Source organism: Microcaecilia unicolor, chromosome 5 (genome assembly GCF_901765095.1).
Source record: "Microcaecilia unicolor chromosome 5, aMicUni1.1, whole genome shotgun sequence".
NCBI lineage: Eukaryota > Metazoa > Chordata > Amphibia > Gymnophiona > Siphonopidae > Microcaecilia > Microcaecilia unicolor.
In genome coordinates this window covers 3668468-3689214 of record NC_044035.1, presented here as the reverse complement: position 1 = coordinate 3689214, position 20747 = coordinate 3668468, and the positions used below count along the sequence as shown (strand labels likewise).

Here is a 20747-nt window from a genome sequence, read left to right as displayed (position 1 = left end):
TCCTGCAATACAAGATGTCTTCTTAGAAGATGTGTTGGTAGCAGGATGTACAAGATCCCCCATGCAAAGTTTTCTAGTTGTGGCCAGCATGTTTGCTTGTTTTTCCAAAAAAAATCAAAATATCATTGTAGGCATCAGTCAAACATAAGTAAAAATCCAGTTCATTAACAGGCTTTAAAGTAGAAAATGACACAGGGACAAAGTTTGTCCCCTGTCCCTGTCCCCGTGGGATCTGTCCCCGCCCCGTCCCCGCAAGCTCTGTCCCCATCCCCGTGGTTACTGCAGTTCCCCATCCCTGTGTCATTCTCTACTATCGTGGTCAAAGTGTAAGGTGGCAGAGGAGGCCTGGAGATCCTCTGGAGAGGGAAAAGATGTAGAGCATTGATGGTTGGAAGGTTTTTTTTCTGACTTTCCTTGTTATTTCACATTATCTAGAGAAAGAAATGAATTAGGATGCCAGAGAGCAGCTACAGCGCAGGGGTTCTGGCCATGTGCTCGGATCTTCTTATGATCCTTCCCAAACCTGCATTCGGTGGGGTAGAGAAAGGGGAGCGTATGGTGAGACCCTGAGGCTTCAGCTCCTCTTACAAAGTGCTTGATATGGACAATATCGCAGGTCTCCTGAGCTCTCTTAGACCTTGCAGTGCGATTACTAGTGTTCTTGCCTCTGTCCCCAGTACAGCTGCAGTTTTTTGGCTGTTGTGTTGTGTTATTGCTGGTAGTAAGATTGTGTTGATTGTAGGTGTTATTGTTGTGCATTTTGAACATGCTGATGATGTGTTGACAGAGAAGAGGCAGAGCAGCAGGGAGCAGGGGCACATTCTCATGCCCTGAATAACCCGAGGAAGGGAGAGAAGAGACAGATGCTGAGGGGGAAAGAGGAGAGGTGAATATGCTGAGTGTAAGGGAGGAGAGAAGCAGGGCACATGTGGAGGGAAGGAGGAGAGGTGAGGCAGGGGAATATGCTGGGGGTAATGGAGGACAAGAGAGGCAGGGACAGATGTGAGGGTGAAGCAGGGTGAAGATGCTGTGGAGGGATGAGATTAGAGGCAGGGGTCTGATGGGAGAGGAAGGGAGGGGAGGAGAGGCAGGGGCAGATGCAGGGGGGGGGGGGGAGAGGCAGCCGGGTGGATATTGAGGTGTGGTGGGGTCCCAGGCCCTCTTGGATGAAAGAATAAAAGTGGAACCTGGAGCATTGGATCAGGAGTTTAAAAACATTCATATTGCACCAATCATTAGCAGTTCCAGGTGGAAACTAGTAAAGATATAAAATAATGATAGGACTGGGCTGGTTGGGAGGGGAGAAGATGGGAACCCTGAAGTTAAATTGAAGGGAACCAAAACAAGGTAAATATGTTATATTACTCCATTCATCCGTGTGCAACAGAACAAAAGAACACTAAATGTTTCCAGATTTAAACCCTGGAAGCAGCACAGGAGAAATGTCCCTTAGGCTGTTGTTAGCCCTGGCTCTCTGTTTTGGGCCACCTCTGGCTGTTCCCACACAGTGTATGAAGCCCGTTTGGTCACGCAATGTGTAAAATCACACAGATGCATTACAGGCAGACTCAGACACACATCGTATGTATGTGGGAGTCCGTAATTTATGGTTAGGAACAGGTTTTTGGCATTAGTGAGCCAATTCAGGTCGGTGCTGGCCCTTTAGTGAACGTGCCATGGACTGAGACCCCGGGCAAGTCACCTAACCCTCTGTTGCCCCAGGTGCAAAAACTAAAGCTTGTGAGCCTGCATAGAATGTGTACAGTGCTGTGTACGTCTAGTAGCGCTATAGACATGATTGGAAGTCCTGGGAAGGATGGCCTGCCTCTGTGTGAGAGAGATATTCAGCCTGCCTTCCCCAGGGAGCTCCGGGGTGGAGCCTGCAGGGCTCAGGCCTGCTCTGTGTCTCAGCTTTCAAACTTCTTGAAGGCACTGGGTCTGGCCTTGCACTCAGGAAAAGCTTTTTGTGCATTTAAAGAGGCAGAATTTGCAGAGGCAGACCAGGAGAAAGGAGGACTGGCAGTGCTAGCTTGACTTTTTGGGTAAGTGACTGACACTGTGCTGGGCCAGAAGCTTTCTGAAACTTGGGGACTGGGAGCCGGCAGACTCTTCCTCTGTTTCAAAGTGAAAGTAGCACTTTAATCCTGTAGGTCTGGAAAGTTTTCCAACAGGCTTGTGGTAGCTTCCGTAACATTGAGCATCTTTCTCTGGGAATGTGCTGCTGATTTGTCTGCTGGCTACACCATCACCACCACATTTCTACAGTCTCCCAGTAGTGCACAAATCACTATACAGACTGCTGCACTTGGTAGTGTTAACAGAATTTATGAGACGGAAGGTTTTGTGTTCATTTCCCTTTTCTGTGAAGCTTACCATTGACACACAAGAAAATGTAGAGTCCAAGAAAGTTATTTCTTCAAGTAAACCTGGTTAAAATCTTTAGCTTTGCTGTTGTGGACAGCTGCCTTGGGTACATAGACAGTTGTGCTGTTGAGGGTGCCAAAAGATCATTGCTGTGATGGCGGGTGAGTTTGGGGCAAAGAGAGATTTGTCATTGTGTACAAGTGTGTTGCATTGCAGGTGCGTCAGGGGCACAGAGAGATTTGTGACCGTGTAGAAGTGTGTTGAGTGCAGAGAGAGGTTTGTCACCGTGTACAGGTGTGTTTGACGTACAGAGAGCTTCGCTGGCGTAGGGCAGGTGCGTTGGATTTGCAGAGGCTTTGCTGCTTTCCCCTTTAATAGTTTAAGGCTGTTCGTTCTGTCTTTTCTACCATGTGGAATTCCTTTCTGATGTGATCTGACCTACTGTATTCAGTGAACAATGATATCCTCATTCCAGGTCTGGTCTCATGGCAGGGTTACCATTTCCTGCAGCACAGGGCGATTCACTTAACCCTCCATTGCCCCAGGTACAGAAAACTTAGATTGTCAGCCCTCTAGGGACAGAGAAAGTACCTGCATGTAAAGTGTACAGCGCTGTGTACGTCTAATAGCGCTATAGAAATGATTAGTAGTAGTAATAGTAGGGGTCTTCTCATCTATCAGACTTACAGGGGCTGAGGTGGACCTCATGCAGCTTCTTGTCCGCTAATGATTTCTTTCCTATCGGAGGACCCCGCTCCTTTCGAGGTCCATACAGTCTTGCTCTGTTGACACCCCTTACGCGGTAGACAGAGATAAACAGTCTGTAGGCAGCAGAAAGCATCTGATGGCTGTTGTTGACAGATCAATAGATATCACTTGGGAACAGTCAGGTAAGGCCTTGGAGATTAGGCTTATTTTATTTATTTATTTGTAGCATTTGTATCCCACATTTTCCCACCTATTTGCAGGCTCAATGTGGCTTACATAGTACCGTAGAGGCGTTCACCATCTTATTATTATTATTACTAGCCATTGAGCCCGTTAAAACGGGCTGGTATTGGAGGTCGACGCTGCCCCCCCCCCCCCGCGAGGTCGCCACTACCGTTCCCCCCCCCCCCGGAGTCGCCGCCAGCCCTCCACCCAGCCCAGGCCCTCTCTCCGCTACTGTACTTACATCCATTCGCCGGAACGTAGCAGGGCAGATCAGCTGAGCTGCCGTCGGCCTTCCTTCTCTGCCTGTGTCCCGCCCTCGTGTGACGTAACGTCAGCGAGGGCGGGGCACAGGCAGGGAAGGAAGGCGGACGGCAGCTCAGCTGATCTGCCCTGCTGCGTTCCGGCGAATGGATGTAAGTTCAGTAGCGGAGAGAGGGCCTGGGCCGGGTGGAGGGCTGGCGGCGGCGACACCGGGTGGGGGGGGAGCGGTAGCGGTGACCTTGGGGGAGGGGTGGAGCGATAGCGACCTCGGCGCAGTTTCCCTCTCTGTCCCACCCCCGTTATCACGTATTGATGCGGGGGCGGGACAGAGAGGGAAGTCTCTACTGCGCATTTGCGAGTGAGTCGGTCACTCGCCGTTTATATGTTTGATTATTTATTGCATTTGTACCCCACATTATCCCACCTTTTTGCAGGCTCAATGTGGCTTACAGAGTGTTGTAATGATGCAGTCATTACATGATCTTAAATACAGTCGATAATAGGCTGAAGGTAGGTGTTGTGAGAGGTGTTTTTGATGCACCTGAGTAGTTTGAGGAATGATTTATTAAGGATGTCTTTAGTAGGCTTTGTTGAAGAGATATGTCTTCAAAGATTTGCGAATCTCTGGTAGAGAAACAAATACAAAGAGTTCTGGTCGAATAAGGTTACTACTACTACTACTACTTAGCATTTCTATAGCGCTGCCAGGGTTACGCAGCGCTGTACAAGTTTAAACACGGGGAAGGACAGTCCCTGCTCAAGAGAGCTTACAATCTAAAGGTAACAAACTATGTAGTCAGTGTAGGTATCAGGAATGAGAAGGTGGTTAGGCGCCAAAAGCAAGGGAGAAGAGATGGGCCTTGAGTAAGGACTTGAAAATGGGCAGGGAGGGCGCATGGCATATGGGCTCAGGAAGTCTGTTCCAGGCATAAGGTGATGCGAGGCAGAAGGGGCGGAGTCTGGAGTTAGCGGTGGTGGAGAAGGGTACAGAAAGGAGTGATTTGTCCTGAGAGCGGAGGTTACGGGTGGGAACATATGGGGAGAGGAGGGTAGAGAGGTAATGGGGGGCTGCAGATTGAGTGCACTTGAAGGTCAATAGGAGAAGCTTGAACTGTATACGGTAGCGGATCGGGAGCCAGTGAAGCGACTTGAGGAGAGGGGTGATATGAGAGTATCGGTTCACGCGGTAGATAAGACGTGTTCATGTGTTATAGACACATGAACACATAGGTTCATGTGTTATAGACACATTGGGGAATCGTATAGAGGAAGAGTTATACAATGTCTATTACGAGCTTTGGTTTCGTTGTGTTGCAGGGTTTAGGCACTTAAGTTGGGTCGATAGGGGTATGCCTTTTTGAACAGGTTGGTTTTTAGTGATTCCCAGAAGTTTCAGTGGTCGTACGTTGTTTTCACGGCTTTCGGTAGTGTGCTCCACAGTTGTGTGCTTATGTAGGAGAAGCTGGATGCTTAACCTCTGGGCGGTTTCACTGTCTGGTCTAGCTTTGAGAGATTAACTGCCCATTGAAAGCCCACAGTTCTCACTTCTGGACAGGGGGGTCTTCATTCCGTCAGGAGGTGAATTCTCCGGGTGGCATCCCACCCCACCACTCGTTCTACAACTACTGCCTACTTTACTGACTTCTGCACAGATTGAGGGGCATTAAGCAGTAGTGGGGTTACCCTTGCATAAATTAACCAGCTTCATGGCTGCTCCTGGGATCTGCTCGCTGGCCTCAATGTGAGGAAGGGCCAGTTACTGAAAACACTTGAGAGGTTGTCAGCAGTTATTTTAATTGTATTTGATTCTTTCCTCAGTTTTTTGGGGAATTAAATTGCAAAATGGCCGAAATGGTATGTTTAGTAAAGAGGCTGGGTTTGAGGTGGGCTGAACTGGACATAACCAAATCTTCATATACCTGCCAGGGGCGTAGCCAGACAGCAGATTTTGGGTGGGCCTAGGCAAGAAGTGGGTGGGCACCAAGTGTTCTCCCCACCCCCACCAAATAAATATCTCAGCTGGTGGGCAAATGCTTCGCTCCACCTTGGCAATCTGCAGCAGGCATGTGCTGAAAATTGAGCAGTCGCTGGTACTAGTATCGTGGAGAGCAGCATTTTCGTTACCAGCAGGGGGAAGTCTTCAGCTGGCAGAGCTTGGGATCCCCACCAGTTACCACTAAACGTGTACTACTGTTGGGTGGGCCTGAGCCCTAAGTGGATGGGCCCTGGCCCACCCAGGCCCACCTGTGGCTACGTCACTGATACCTGCTTGCATTAACAATGATTACGAATTAACGTTAATGTTACAACACCAGAGCCCTGATCTTGAAAATGAACCTTCCATAATCTGCTTTCTCTTATGAACATGTATGCATTACCAACTTATATTTCCTCATACCGGAAATGGCGATCGCCATGACGGAACAATATAAGCCACATTGAGCCTGCAAATAGGTGGGAAAATGTGGGATACAAATACATAAATAAATGATGGCAGAAAACATACATTGAGCAGTGAAACTGAACTGAATGTATGTTCTTTATCCAGGTGGCGATGGGTGAGTAGCACGGTCAGAATTTGTGTAAGGTCACACTTGAAGGGAGAGCTGGAAATACCTGTAACTTTTTAAAACGCATTAGTCTTCACATCAGACTTCTATGGTCTGTGCCCGGATCATGGCAATATGTAATATGTAATATCACATCATGCCTTATGCTATGAGTTTATCTTGTTGGGCAGACTGGATGGACCGTACAGGTCTTTATCTGCTGTCATCTACTGTATTATTATGTTAGGTCCATATTCAACCAGGCAGTCAATGCATAATTTGAAACATCTAACGTATGTTTTCAGGTCATACGTGTATTCAGTGCTCCTGTCTTTTTAGGTGGCTTGGCGGAATATCCACATATCGCTTGCACTATCGAAGTTTAGATCGTTCACGTGCATCTGCTGTCTGTGCAGCCACCTAGATCAGGGATTCCAAAACCTGTCCTGAGAGAACCCCAGCCAGTAAGATTTCAGGATATCCATAATGAATATGCATGAGACATTAGCATCCCGAATCGATCTCATGAATATTCATTGTGGATATCCTGAAAACCTGATTGGCCGGGGGAATCACTGAATTCTAGATGCATCTTTTATATGTTTACATAGTAACATAGTAGATGACGGCAGAAAAAGACCTGCATGGTCCATCCAGTCTGCCCAACAAGATAAACTCATATGTGTATACCTTACCTTGATTTGTACCTGCCTTTTTCAGGGCACAGACCGTACAAGTCTGCCCAGCAGTATTTCCCGCCTCCCAACCACCAGTCCCGCCTCCCATCACCAGCTTTGGAACAGACCGTACAAGTGTGCCCTCCACTATCCTCGCCTCCCAACTACCAACCTCTCTTTACTACTACTACTACTTAGCATTTCTATAGCGCTGATATTCCAAACGATTTAACCAGGCAGTTAGGGGGTAAAGGGTCAGGGATGCTGCTCCCCAGTATCTCTCCACACTCGTCCTTCCCTACACCCCTTCCCGTGCACTCCGCTCCATGGATAAATCCTTCTTATCTGTTCCCTTCTCCACTACTGCCAACTCCAGACTTCGCGCCTTCTATCTCGCTGCACCCTACGCCTGGAATAAACTTCCTGAGCCCCTACGTCTTGCCCCATCCTTGGCCACCTTTAAATCTAGACTGAAAACCCACCTCTTTAACATTGCTTTTGACTCGTAACCACTTGTAACCACTCGCCTCCACCTACCCTCCTCTCTTCCTTCCCGTTCACATTAATTGATTTGATTTGCTTACTTTATTTATTTTTTGTCTATTAGATTGTAAGCTCTTTGAGCAGGGACTGTCTTTCTTCTATGTTTGTACAGCGCTGCGTATGCCTTGTAGCGCTATAGAAATGCTAAATAGTAGTAGTAGTAGGATGTGATGTGCTGCCTTTCTGTGATACAACCAGAGCGGTTTACTTGTTTCTTATATACAGTGGAGTTGAACGGGTAGATGTGAAGCGTCTGTTCACGCTTTCCAAAAATACTAGGACTAGGGGGTATACGATGACGCTACAATGTAGTAAATTTAAAACGAATCGGAGAAAAGTTTTCTTCACTCAACGTGTAATTAAAAAGGTTTGGACGGCTTCCTAAAGGAAAAGTCCATAGACCGTTATTACATGGACTTGAGGAAAATCCACTATTTCTGGGATAAGCAGTAATAAAATGTTTTGTACTTTTTTGGGATCTTGCCAGGTACTTGTGACCTGGATTGGCCACTGTTGGAAACAGAATGCTGGGCTTGATGGACCTTTGGTCTTTCCCAGTATGGCAATACTTATGTAGGTAAATCACGTTGGCACGTAACTGTAGAAAGGTGCTGAATATTAGCCCTGGCTGCTGTGGTACCGTCCAGAACAGAGTCAGGGCGGCACCTGGAAGTTACGTAGGCTGTGTAGAAATTCAGTTCTGGTATCAGGACAGCTAACCAGGCACTTCAGACCTCATATAATGCAGTGCTAAGCATGCCAGTTAGCTATGGGGTGTGGTACTGAGTGACAGCTCTATCCACTATGACGCTGTGTGATTGGCACCTATTCTTTAATGACGTCTGGGCACTCAGACTCACTTATGGAATACTGAAGAAATCCACAGTGCACTCACCTGCTCCAGGTTGAAGGGCTGGTGTAAATGGGCAACATCCAACACACAGGATTCTGTAACTTACGCATGTGAGTGGGAGCAACACCTCTGTCCCACCCCTGTGCACCCTTGCGTAGTCACGCACTAAAGCACTCATATGCTCCCCTATAGAATAGCACGTAATGCACATCACTGCCATGTTTCCATGCGCACAGTGTATAATTGCCTTTCACACAGGTACCTGAGGGAATGGGAAGTGAAGGGATTTGACTGAGGAGTGGAGTGGAACGGGTAGACGTGAATCGCTTGCTTACTCTTTCCAAAAATACTAGGACTAGGGGGGCACGCAATGAAGCTACAAAGTAGTAAATTTAAAATGAATCAGAGAAATTATTTCTTCACTCGACGTGCAATTAAACTCTGGAATTAGTTGCTAGAGAATGTGGTAAAAGCCGTTAGCTTAGCAGGGTTTAAAAATGGTGTGCATACTTTCCTAAAGGAAAAGTCCGTAAGCCATTATTAAGATGGACTTGGGAAAATCCACTGCTTATTTCTAGGATAAGCAGCATAAAATCTGTTTTACTGTTGTGGGATCTTTTGCCAGGTACTTGTGACCTGATTTGGCCAGTCTTGGAAACCGGATACTGGGCTTGATGGACTTTTGGTCTGTCCCAGTATGAAACAGACTGGTGGTACAGAATCATTTGGGAGTTTGTTGTGGAGCTGAAGCAGATCTGTGGTACTGCGATGGAGGTGCCAAGCACCAGGCCTCCTAATCTATTAACAGCACTGGCTTATTATGTGATAGAGGGGCCTGAATGATTGCAGAAGGAGCAGTGGAAGGAGAGGGCCTTCAGAGTTGTGGAAACAAGGTAAAACAGGCAGAGAGGAAAGGGGGCCGTAGGATGTGAGGCCAGTGCTACAGAAGGGGAAGGGGCAGCAGGGAAGAGACACAAGGTGAGGGTGGGTCTCATTACAGGGCAGGAGGGATTAGAGCAACAGGGAGAAATGGATGGATCTCAACACAGCTGCAGGAGAGAAAAGACAGAGGAGGAGTGTTGCAGGGCAGGAATAAGGTGCACTGGCAGAACTGCTGCTACTACTACTACTATTTAGCATTTCTATAGCGCTACAAGGCGTATGCAGCGCTGCACAAACATAGAAGAAAGACAGTCCCTGCTCAAAGAGCTATGTAATAAAAGTGAGCCAAGTATAGGACAATCAAGCCATTGTGACATCACTGATGAGGTTGGCTCTTATTGGTGGCCTGAGGCATTATGACATCACAATATCACCTCTGATTACAAGAGACTACTACTACTACTATTTAGCATTTCTATAGCGCTACAAGGCGTACGCAGCGCTGCACAAACATAGAAGAAAGACAGTCCCTGCTCAAAGAGCTTACAATCTAATACACAAAAAATAAAGTAAGCTAATCAAATCAATTAATGTGAACGGGAAGGAAGAGAGGAGGGTAGGTGGAGGCGAGTGGTTACAAGTGGTTACGAGTCAAAAGCAATGTTAAAGAGGTGGGCTTTCAGTCTAGATTTAAAGGTGGCCAAGGATGGGGCAAGACGTAGGGGCTCAGGAAGTTTATTCCAGGCGTAGGGTGCAGCGAGACAGAAGGCGCGAAGTCTGGAGTTGGCAGTAGTGGAGAAGGGAACAGATAAGAAGGATTTATCCATGGAGCGGAGTGCACGGTGATGCTGTGAGAAAGCAACGCAGTTCTAAGCTGACGCGTTTTACGCACCTTGACACTGTGGCCACAGTCTGAGTGTGCTGCATTGGCAGCTGAATTGCGTAAATATTCAAGCTAAGTTACATTTGAACTTCGCTATAACGTCACTTAGTTTGGGAATTTATGAAAACTGGTTTCATTGGAGTTTTAACAATTTAATTCTGAAGGGGGTTTTTTATGCCGATGAAGTAAATGTACCCGAGACCTTCTTACTGTATGTTCTTCTGTAATCAAGACTTGGGGGAAGGGTTCTGAAGCTTCCCCCCCCCCCCCCCCCCAACATTTATAAGTTTTGCAAGCTGATTTATAGAAAGAATTTAGTGTAGCTATTAATAAAAGGAGGTGCTGTAGGACATGAATGAGGTACATTCACAGAATTGTGTTTATGGTCAGATCTGGAATAGAGGGAGGGGGATGCAGTATATTGATTGAACTTTGTGTGAGGGTCTTAGTATGAGAAGTGTTGAAGGGCAAGAGCGTGTAGTCTCAGTACTGGATTGGGGGGTCTGTAGGGCAGGAGAGAGGTGCAATTGTAAAGATGTATGTGGGATTCTCAATACTGAAATAGCAGGAGATGCCGCAGGGCAGGAATGAAGTGCATTGGCAGAGCTGTGGATTCCGATCAGATACCGCATTCAATTCAAGCTTCTCCTTCTTACCTACAAATTCACTCAGTCTGCTGCCCCTCACTATCTTTCTACCCTCATCTCCCCTTACGTTCCCGCCCGTAACCTCCGTTCACAGGATAAATCCCTCCTCTCAGTACCCTTCTCCACCACCGCCAACTCCAGGCTCCGCTCATTTTGCCTCGCCTCACCCTATGCTTGGAACAACCTTCCTGAGCCCTTACGCCAAGCCCCCTCCCTGCCCATCTTCAAGTCTTTGCTTAAAGCCCACCTCTTCAATGCTGCATTCGGCACCTAACCCTTACCGTTCAGTGAATCCAGACTGCCCCAATTTGACTGCCCCTATCGGACCGACCGTTCACTTGTCTATTAGATTGTAAGCTCTTTGAGCAGGGACTGTCTCTCTTTGTTAAATTGTACAGCGCTGCGTAACCCTAGTAGCGCTCTAGAAATGTTAAGTAGTAGTAGTAGCTGTGTGTGGATCTCAGCACTGGAATTGCAGGAAGTGCTGCAGAGCAGGAGTGAGGGACACTTGTGGGTCTCAGTACTGGAGTAGTGGGGAAGCTGCAGAGAGGAGTGAGATGCAGTGGCAGTTTTGTGGCTAAATAGCAGGAGGTGTTGCAGGGCTGGAATGAGGTGCATTAGCAGAGCTGTGTGTGAGGGTTTCAGGAATGGAATAGCAAAGGGTTTTGCAGGTCAGGAGTGAGGTGCATGGGCAAAACTGTGAATGTGTGGGAAGGATCTCAGTCCTGGAATAACAGGAGGTGCTGCAGAGCAGGAATGAGGTGCATGGGTGGAGCTGTGTGGATATGAGGGTCTCTGTACTTCAACAGTAATATTTCGGATGCTAAAGTTAAGGATTAAGATTTAATTAAAGTCGCTGGTACAGATGTGTGTGTGTGTGGTTTTTTTTTTTTTTTCAACAGTCACTAATAACGTTCTGATGTATTTATTGTAAGACTCTTGCTGGTTTTAATGTGATGCTTAAGCTTCTCAGTTTGGTGAGAGTCCAAACAATTTCATGGGTCCAGTGAGATTGAGTAACCATCCATTAGCCCCCATCTCTCCCCTCTCCCCTGAATATTGTGCAGTTTCTAAATCTCAACCAGACGGCAAAAACAAAAGAGTGACTGTCCTCAGTTTATAGATCAGAGCTTCCACTTGGACCCAGAGGTGCCTTAATTCAGCCGTGCATCTCCCTCCTATCCCAGAGGAAGCTCAAGTCATAGGATATATTAAACCGGACAGACCTTGGCCTCCGCTTTAACTCTCCAGGTAGTGAGAAAACACTTCCTCCTGCAGACCATGAGTGCGGCTGGCAGCTGTTACACAGCAGCTGGGCAAGACAATGTTAGGCATGCTTCCTGCCATGGGCATTTCAGGGCTGTTCCTGCACACCCACACACTGAATTTGGAAACTCCTTAGAAGTAAAGCCAATATTACATGCTTTAGGGTATGTTTAATATCTGGGTGGGGTAGAAAACACTGTGCACAGGGAGCCCTCCCCCCCCCCCCCACACACACTCCCAGTGTGTGTGTAGGGAAGTCTTACCTCAACCCCAAAACAGCGTGTGCAGGGAGCCCTCACCTAGCCTTACAAGCATTGTGTGCAGGACGCCCTCCTCATCTCACCCCACAAACAGTGTGTACAGGGACTGTCACCTCCCAAACAGGGAATTCAGGGAGCTCTCACCCCACCCCTCCAACAGGAGATAAAGCTGGAATATATCCAGCGCTCACTTGATAGCCAGGGTGGCCTCCTCGATCACAGCATGTTGCTTTTCTTTCTGAGGAAGCAACTTCCAAGAAACAGAGAAAAATAAAGGCAGATAAAGACCGTATGGCCTATCCAGTCTGCCCATCCAGGCCATCTGCTATCCCTTCCTTTCCCTTACAGATCCTATGTACCTGCCCCAAGTTTTCTTGAAATAAGTGTCTACCACCTCCACCGGGAGCCTGTTCCATTAATTCACCACCCTTTCCATGAAGGTTACTTCTGAGTCTGTCCCCTTTCACCTTCATCCTATGCCCCCTCATTCCAGAGCTTCCTTTCAAATGAAAGAGACTCACCTCCTCTATCATATCTCCCCTCTCTCTCCTTTCTTCCAAAGTATATATGTTGAGATCTTTAAGTCTGTCCCCGTACGCTTTTTGACGAAGACCATTGACCATTGTAGTAACTGGCCTCTGGACTGACTCCATCCTGCTTATATCTTTTTGAAGGTGGTGGGGTCTCCTGAACTGGTCACAGTACTCTAAATGAGGTCTTAGCAGAAACTTATACAGAGATATTATGACCCTCTTTCTTGCTGGTCATTCCTCTCCCTATGCACCCAATCATCCTTCTGGCTTTTGCCATCACTTTTTTTTTTAATATGTTTGGCCACCTTTAGATTATCACATACAATTGTACTCAAGTCCCGCTTCTCTTTCGTACGCAGAAATACTTTACCCTCTAAACTATATCACTCTCTTTGGTTTTTGCAGTCCAAATGCATGACTCTATTTTTTTTTTAGCTGATGAAGGTCATGGGGTGTTCTGCTCCATCAACCTCTTGGGCCAGGAGCACATTGAGGCTCCCGTCAGACACATCACAATGAATAGTTGGGTGAAGTTGGGGCTGATCAGGACCAGCTCGGATCATAGGACATTTTTCAAGCATCAGAAGGGGCATCCAGCTCAATTGATGATGGAACCTTTTCTGGAGCCTTTCTCAATAGAAGTTGAGTCACAGCTTCACGTTTTCAGAGCAGTTTGGAACGAACAGTTGATAATCACAGACCAGTCTGAGAAATGTGCATATTTGCTTCTTTAATTGAGGGGCAGGTACTTGGGTGAGGCTCAGGGCTTTTTTTTGAGGGGGTACTTGGGGGTACTGAGTACCGGCACCTTTTTCATTGTCTGCTAAAATTGACCTATGGTCCCCAAGTTTTAATGAAAGAGCTCAGGCTCTACACACTAATTCTGCCTTGTCATAGATTCTGTGACTGGTTGCAGGGGGCCTGGCTATTGTGGGGTGGGTCTCTCAGTGATCATACCACCCCTGAAGGGTGACCTGGCATTTGAGTACCGGCACTTTTTCCACTAGAAAAAATGCACTGGTGAGGCTTGACAGGACTGCTTGCACTTGGATCAAATGGATCTTCCAGTCCATACTGAAGATTACATTGTTGTCCAAGTATGCCCCACATAACTGTCATGGGGCCTCAACAGGCAGTCAACCGGGCACTTAAATGTAATGGGAGCCCCACAAAGTCCAAAGGGCAGTATTGTGAACTGGATTAAACTTTGACAAGTAGAGAAAGTGGTTTTCTCTTTGATAGCTGGAGCAAGGGGTCACAATGTTGCAGTGAACGTTTCCTACCCTTGTCCAGCCTTCTGGTCTTCGATATATACGTTGTGGCGGTGTACTCAGGAATGTTATTCCTTTCTACTCCAAGCCTCCCTGGCTTGTCTCTGCTCAAGGTTTTTATGACTCCTGGCAGAACCATACCCTTCCTGTACTCTAGAGTCAGGACTAGAACTGAATGCAGTACTAAATTTAAATTAAATTGTAGATTGAACCTGAGCTCATTTGCTTTTTCAGGGATTTGTCCTCCATTTGGGCTCTCTTAAAATTCCTAGGGTTTTCTTTCCCAACCCTCTCAGTTAAGCTGTCTGAGGTACCTAAGGTGTTGTGAGTGGGCTCCTCTACTTCATGGTTCCTCTGTACTGGAGTTCCTATATTCTGGGTATAGAAGGAGTTCTTTAATCAGCATTGCCACCAGGGATTAGACATTTTAGGGTTCTTAACATACAAGTCTGGAACCAGGAAGATCTCTGGAAATGACTCTTACTCCAACTTTGTTGGGTGTGTGGTTAATTGTGACCAGGCAGCTCCAAAGTCTGGATAGTCCCATCCCAAGATAACCAGGTAAGGAAGCCAAGGTAAGACCCCAATTTATGGCTTGGCTTGCCCTAATGGGATTTGATTGAGACCTGAACAGTTGGGTATTGCCTCTGGTCTCCATGAACAAGTAACCCGAGTCTCACGTGGGTTAATTCTGGACCCAGACCGCAGAAGAGCACTCTCATGCTGCTTCAGCTCCACAACTTCTGCTCAGTCTCAGGCCAAGCGCACCCCACTTTCCCTTGCAGTCAGACTGGGATGGGTGATTGTCTGGAATAACAGTTGGGGGTCTTTGAGAGATGCTTATCTGATTCTGGATTCCGCTCAACTTGTCAGTCTAGGAACCATGCGACACTCCAGAAGACTTAATAATTTGAACTTATTTGCAACTTCAGCAAATAGTAACCTTTGCTGCAGTGATTTTTTTTCAACACAGTCAGTGAGGTAAATGCTCCTAACTCTGGGTCAGACTTCAGCCCTCTGTGGGCATTTCTTCCACTACACCCACCAGAGTTTTGCAAGGAGCAGTTCCTTTATAAGGCTATGCCTACCCTGCAGCCAGATATAACCCCAGGGCTGATTTCTCCTCCTGGTAATCTCTGTTACCACCAGGTCTGGACCTATTTATAGCTATCTTTCGTGGGTATCATCTTGTGGGTAAAACCCAGCTGTGGGTAGACCACGTCTTACCCTGAGCTCCGTTTATGGCTCGGACTCCCCAATCCGCCCCAAATTCTGGCTCCTTCACTGGCCCCTCTTATTTTATTTATTTAGTTATGACTTTTGTATCCTGCATTACCTCAAACAGAGTTCAGGTTCAATGTGGCTTACAATCCAGTTATAAGCAAGTACTATCTCTGTCCCTAGAGGGCTCACAATCTTGGTTTTTGTACCTGAGGCAATGGAGGGTTAAGTGACTTACCCAAGGTCACAAGGAGCTGCAGTGGGAATTGAACCCAGGATGCTGGGACCAAAGTTCACTGCACTAACCATTAGGCCACTCCTCCACTTGGGTCACTGTGGGTCACTTGGCAGGAGGCTCGTAGGCAACTCAAGACCTAGTCAACCAAGGACACCTTCCCGCTCTAATTCTGTCCTTTTATTTCCTTCCCAAACTCCTCCCAAGCTATAACTCTGCAAATCAAGGCATTATTCTATTACATTTCACTTCATACACCCTCCCCTGGGCTGGGTGTCTCTCCCACCCTGGGACCTCCCATATTTACTATTCTAACCAGGGGTTACAAACACAAGCCAAAGTCATTACCACCCATAATTAATTTGAAGTATTTTAATTAGCTCCCTCTGAATAAAAGTCTTCCGGGGTCCACCAAAGCCTGAATTGGAGGTTCCATCCAGCTCAGCTTGGATCACAAAATTCTGTAACCCTGGATGGGGAGCATCTATGAAATCATAGGTATTGTGGGTTCACTGGCTTAACATCCATAGAGTCCTCTTCCACAACTGATCAGTCTCCAGAAAAGTATCCCTTTTATCCACAAATGAAATAGGCAGAGAAGTCTTAATTCTCAGACTCAGGACAGCATTGGGCACTGTGTCCTTAATTGGTGTGGTGTCATTCGTTCTGCATTTCCCTTCCTATTCCCTGGGCTCAAGGGCGGCTTCTTCTCCTTCAGTCTGGAGCTCTCAGGTACAGACTGAGCTTGCTTAAAAGAACTTCTGCTACCGCTAGAGCAATCTCTAATCTACCCACTGCCTCATGAGCAGACTCAAGCCATCCAGGAATTGCTCCAAGACAATGATCTTGGTTACTCCTGACTTCCCTTCCAGTTGCAGCCACTTCCAGGCAACATCCTTAATTCTATCAAAGAAGCTTCTGGGACTCTTGAGAAGAGAGCCCCTTTCCTGAACTGCTGTTGATATGATCTTGGATGTACCCCACCAGCACCAAAGATGGTGTCCTTGAGTAGCTGGCTCTGCCAGCTGGGTTAGTGGAAAGCAGCTTGGCTTCTACTGGAAAATAGGTTACCTAAGTACTACTACTACTACTACTACTTAACATTTCTAAAGCGCTAGTAGGTTTACGCAGCGCTGTGCAGTTTAACAAAGAAGGACAGTCCCTGCTCAAAGGAGCTTACAATCTAAAGGACGAAATGTCAAGTTGGGGCAGTCTAGATTTCCTGCATAGAGGTATAATGGTTAGGTGCCAAATGCAACATTGAAGAGGTGTGCTTTGAGCAAGGATTTGAAGATGGGCGAGGAGGGGGACTTGACGTATGGACTCGGGGAGTTGGACTGCCCAGCTATTCGGGCAGTCTTTTCAGAATTCACCAAAAAAATAACCCACATTATCGACTGTGTCATCTTTGGTAACGGGGCTTGGAGAGTTTGCAAAGGTCTAAAATACAAACTAACGCATGCGTCAAACTTCTCCTACCTGGGCACACGGTTATGGAACACACTGCCACACAACTTAAAAACGATTTATGAACTAACGAACTTTCGTAAATCTCTGAAGACCCACCTCTTCGAAAAGGCATACCACAAAGATCAACACTTGTATATGTGAGACATCTCCACCTTTACCTAATATCAGGACAGTTTTTTCATATATCTGCTTGTCTATATTCTATTATGTCATTCATGGTCTTTATGTAACACTATGATATAATTTCTAATCTGTTCTCCACCAAGAACGATACCTTGTAAGCCACATTGAGCCTGCAAAAAGGTGGGAAAATGTGGGATACAAATGCAATAAATAAAATAAAATAAATAAAGGCCTCTGTAGCACTTGAGCCACTGGAGCCAGAGAGCTCTGTTCTAATTCTAATGATTTTTGTAAAGTTTGCTGTTGCTCACTGCGAGTTTGCACAGTTTGCTGTGACAGCTTCTGTTTCTGTTGCCCCTCCACTAGGGCCTGCAGTAGCCTTTCCATTCTGGCCTGCAGCACTCCCACTGCTTGTGCACTGTAAACAAAATCCTGCCTTTTCAGCGCTAGCTAAATTTCTTCTGCTCCCTCTCTAAGGCAGAGCTACTCCCTTTAGCCTAAGTACATGGTTCTCTGCTATAGCAAGGCCCAAAACCCTATTGAGGGTTAGTGGATGGCCCTTTTCTTTTAAACTGTGAAATGCAAATCCCATCACAGAACCAAATGCGATAGCGTGAGCAGCATTAGAGCACGGTACCTTCACAAAAGTGGTGTAGCCATGGGTGTGCGGGGGCCCGCCCACCCACCCAGCAGTAGCACATCCTTGAGGTAGCTGGAAGGAAGCCCCACCAGCTGAAGACTTTCTCCAGAGATGCCCAGAATAGCCTACTGCCAAGCTCAGCAGTCAGCAGCAGCGTTCCTGAGTTGCCGATGCCAGCACCCGTTCAGAGGAGGTCTTCAGTTGGCGGGGCTTGGGGATCCCCACCAGCTCAGGTATTTATATTTTAAATTGAGCTGAAAGGGGGGCACTGAAGGGATAGGACAAGAGTGGGGAGGGGTGGAACAGTTCGGAAAGGACATTTGTGCCGACCTGTTTCTCCCATAGGCCTACCCAAAATTTGCTGGACTCTACCGCGCCACAGACAGTTAAGGCACACTGTGCAATTTAAGCAAAACTTTTCTAATGGTATTTTCCAAAGAAATATACGCAGGAGTCTGCTCTCTTCATAGGCCTGAAAACTCCGGGTCAAGCCTAAATCATCTTACAGTTCAATTACAATTATCAAAAGGGACTGGCTCCTGCCAGGTTACAAAAAGGGTGACAGTGTGCACTGGAGAGTCAGCTTGAAGTTCAAAATTAAAAACAAACAGGAAAAGGCCTGGCTCCTGCCAGGCTATGAATACTCACAATGTTGCAATGAGAACTTTTCCTATCTTGGCAGCTTTCTTGTCCTTTCTACTCCTGGCTTCTTTCTTCTCAGGGTTTTTATCTCTCCTGGCTGTAATTAAACTCTGGAATTCATTGCCACAGAATGTGGTAAAGGCAGTTAGGTTAGCAGGGTTTAAAAAAGATTTGGATGGCTACCGAAAGGAAAAGTCCATAGACCATTATTAAATTGGACTTGGGGAAAGTATTTCTGGGACAGGCAGCATAAAATGTTTTCTACTTTTTTGGGATCTTGCCAGTTACTTGTGACCTGGATTGGCCACTGTTGGAAACAGGATGCTGGGCTTGATGGACCTTTGATATGTCCCAGTGTGGAAATACTTATGTACTTATGAAGTTAACCATACCTTACCTACTCAGTACTGTAGAGCAGGGGTGGGAAACCTGAGGCTCACCATTGAATTTTATGTAGCCCACAAGACTATGGATAGTGTCATTAACCAGAGTTTGGGTGACTGTAAATATTGTATTTTGCAAATATTTTTAGAATAGCCACTCTGGCAGTTTCTTTCCATCATTTTCAGTTAAATGTTAATTATTTATATGTTTTATCACATCGGGTCTGTGGAGTTTGATGCATTTCTAGTTCCGACATTATGTAAAGTTGTGGCCTGCTAGGGGTAGTACTGACATTCATGCGGCCCTCTGCGTATAAAGATTGCCCTCCTGTGCTCTAGAGCTAGGCCTCGTAAAGTGGCCTGTGAGAGAGTTTGTTTTAGGGGAACTAGCGGTTTTCTATACACTATGTAGATCCGACCCAGTTGGAACCAACCGAAGGTAGTCTCCGTCAGTCCCTTACAGTCTTGGCGCCCGGTTCCTCCACCTGGGGGAAGAAGGGTTAGCGGGTGGGATTACCCTCTTCTCCTCCAGGAAACCAAAAACAAGTCCAAATGCAAACTGTGGAAAACATGACTGGCTGTTAGTTCAGGCAGGCTCGAGATATACTCTCAGGCCTAGGGTTTACCATATGTCCGGATTTACCTGGACATGTCCTCTTTTTGAGGACATGTCCGGGCAACCGGGCAGGTTTTGTCAGCCTGCCTGTTTGTCCAGAAATCCGGACAAATGGGCAGATTGCTAGCCTCCCCTTCGTTACTACTGCCCTGATAGTCTAGTGACCTCTTCCGCCTTCGGGGCAGGAAAGAGCCCCCTCTTTCCTGCCCGGAGCGCTGCCCTGCATGCATCCTTCCTGTTGGTGATCTCGGTGCTGATTCAAAATGGCCGCCGAGAGTTGAAGTGACCTCGCGAAACTTCATCTCTCGGCGGCCATTTTGAATCGGCGCCAAGATCAGCAACAGGAAGGAAGCATGCAGGGCAGCGCTCCGGGCAGGAAAGAAGGGGCTCTTTCTGCCCCGAAGAGGTCAGTAGACCACCAGGGCAGTAGTAAGGTAAGGGGAGGGGGGTGACGGGGTGTGTGACAGGGGGGAGGGGAAATTGTGACAGGGGGCGGAGTGAGGGCGTGAAAGGGGTGGGGTGGGGTGTGAAAGGGGCAGGGCATGTGGGGGTGGGGCATGTGTCCTTCTCTTTGGGGGACAAAATATGGTAGCCCTACTCATAGTAACTTAGTAGATGATGGCAGAAAAAGACCTGCATGGTCCATCCAGTCTGCCCAAGACAAACTCATGTGTATACCTTACCTTGATTTGCACCTGTCTCTCCCAGGGCCCAGACTGTACAAGTCTGCCCAGCAGTTTTTCCCGCCTCCCAACCACCAGTCCCGCCTCCCATCACTGGCTCTGGCACAGACCATACAAGTCTGCCCTCCCCTATTCTCGCCTCCGAACCACCAACCCCTCTTCCCCCCACCTGCTACTCAGGCCCAATAAGTACTCTGAAACCAGCAGCTCATGCAAACTGAAACAGTTTATTCTTGAACTCTGCAACAGCAAGAGCATCAATCCATTTCAACTTTCCAACAGTAAATGCAAAGCTTTTAAGACGTCAATCCTTTTGGTGTTCCGTGGGGGAACTCCTGTATCCTCCTCCCTTGAATTATGTACACAGGCTTTTTAGCAGGAATATTTACACTTTTTACAGACTCCTATCCATGCCTGTCCCAGAGAATAATGTCCCAAAGGCTGTACTCCTCTTGTTACTCTCTGGTCCAGATCCCTCTATGGTCTGATCTCCCTCCAAAGTGACCTTTCAGCCTTGGGATGAGCACTCCCTGGCTCTGATCCCATGCTCCCGGGCTGGGTCTCTCCTCTGCCCACCCATTGCTCCCCTCCTTTACAGTTGTCGCTTTGCTGAGCCACATCACCTCTTTATAGCCAATGGTTTTACTTCTATTGGAGTGGAGGAGTAGCCTAGTGGTTAGTCCAGTGGACTTTTATCCTGGGGAACTGGGTTTGATTCCCACTGCAGCTCCTTGAGATTCTGGGCAAGTCACTTAACCCTCCATTGCCCCAGGTACAAAATAAAAACCTGTATATCAGTGGCGTTCCTAGGG

The 20747-nt window shown here is 47.2% G+C and overlaps 1 protein-coding gene across 6 annotated transcripts in view; it reads left to right on the top strand.

The window, feature by feature from the left end:
• TACC2 (transforming acidic coiled-coil containing protein 2) overlaps positions 1-20747 on the top strand; it is a 209638-nt gene that overhangs the window by 73902 nt on the left and 114989 nt on the right. The window lies entirely within an intron of this gene.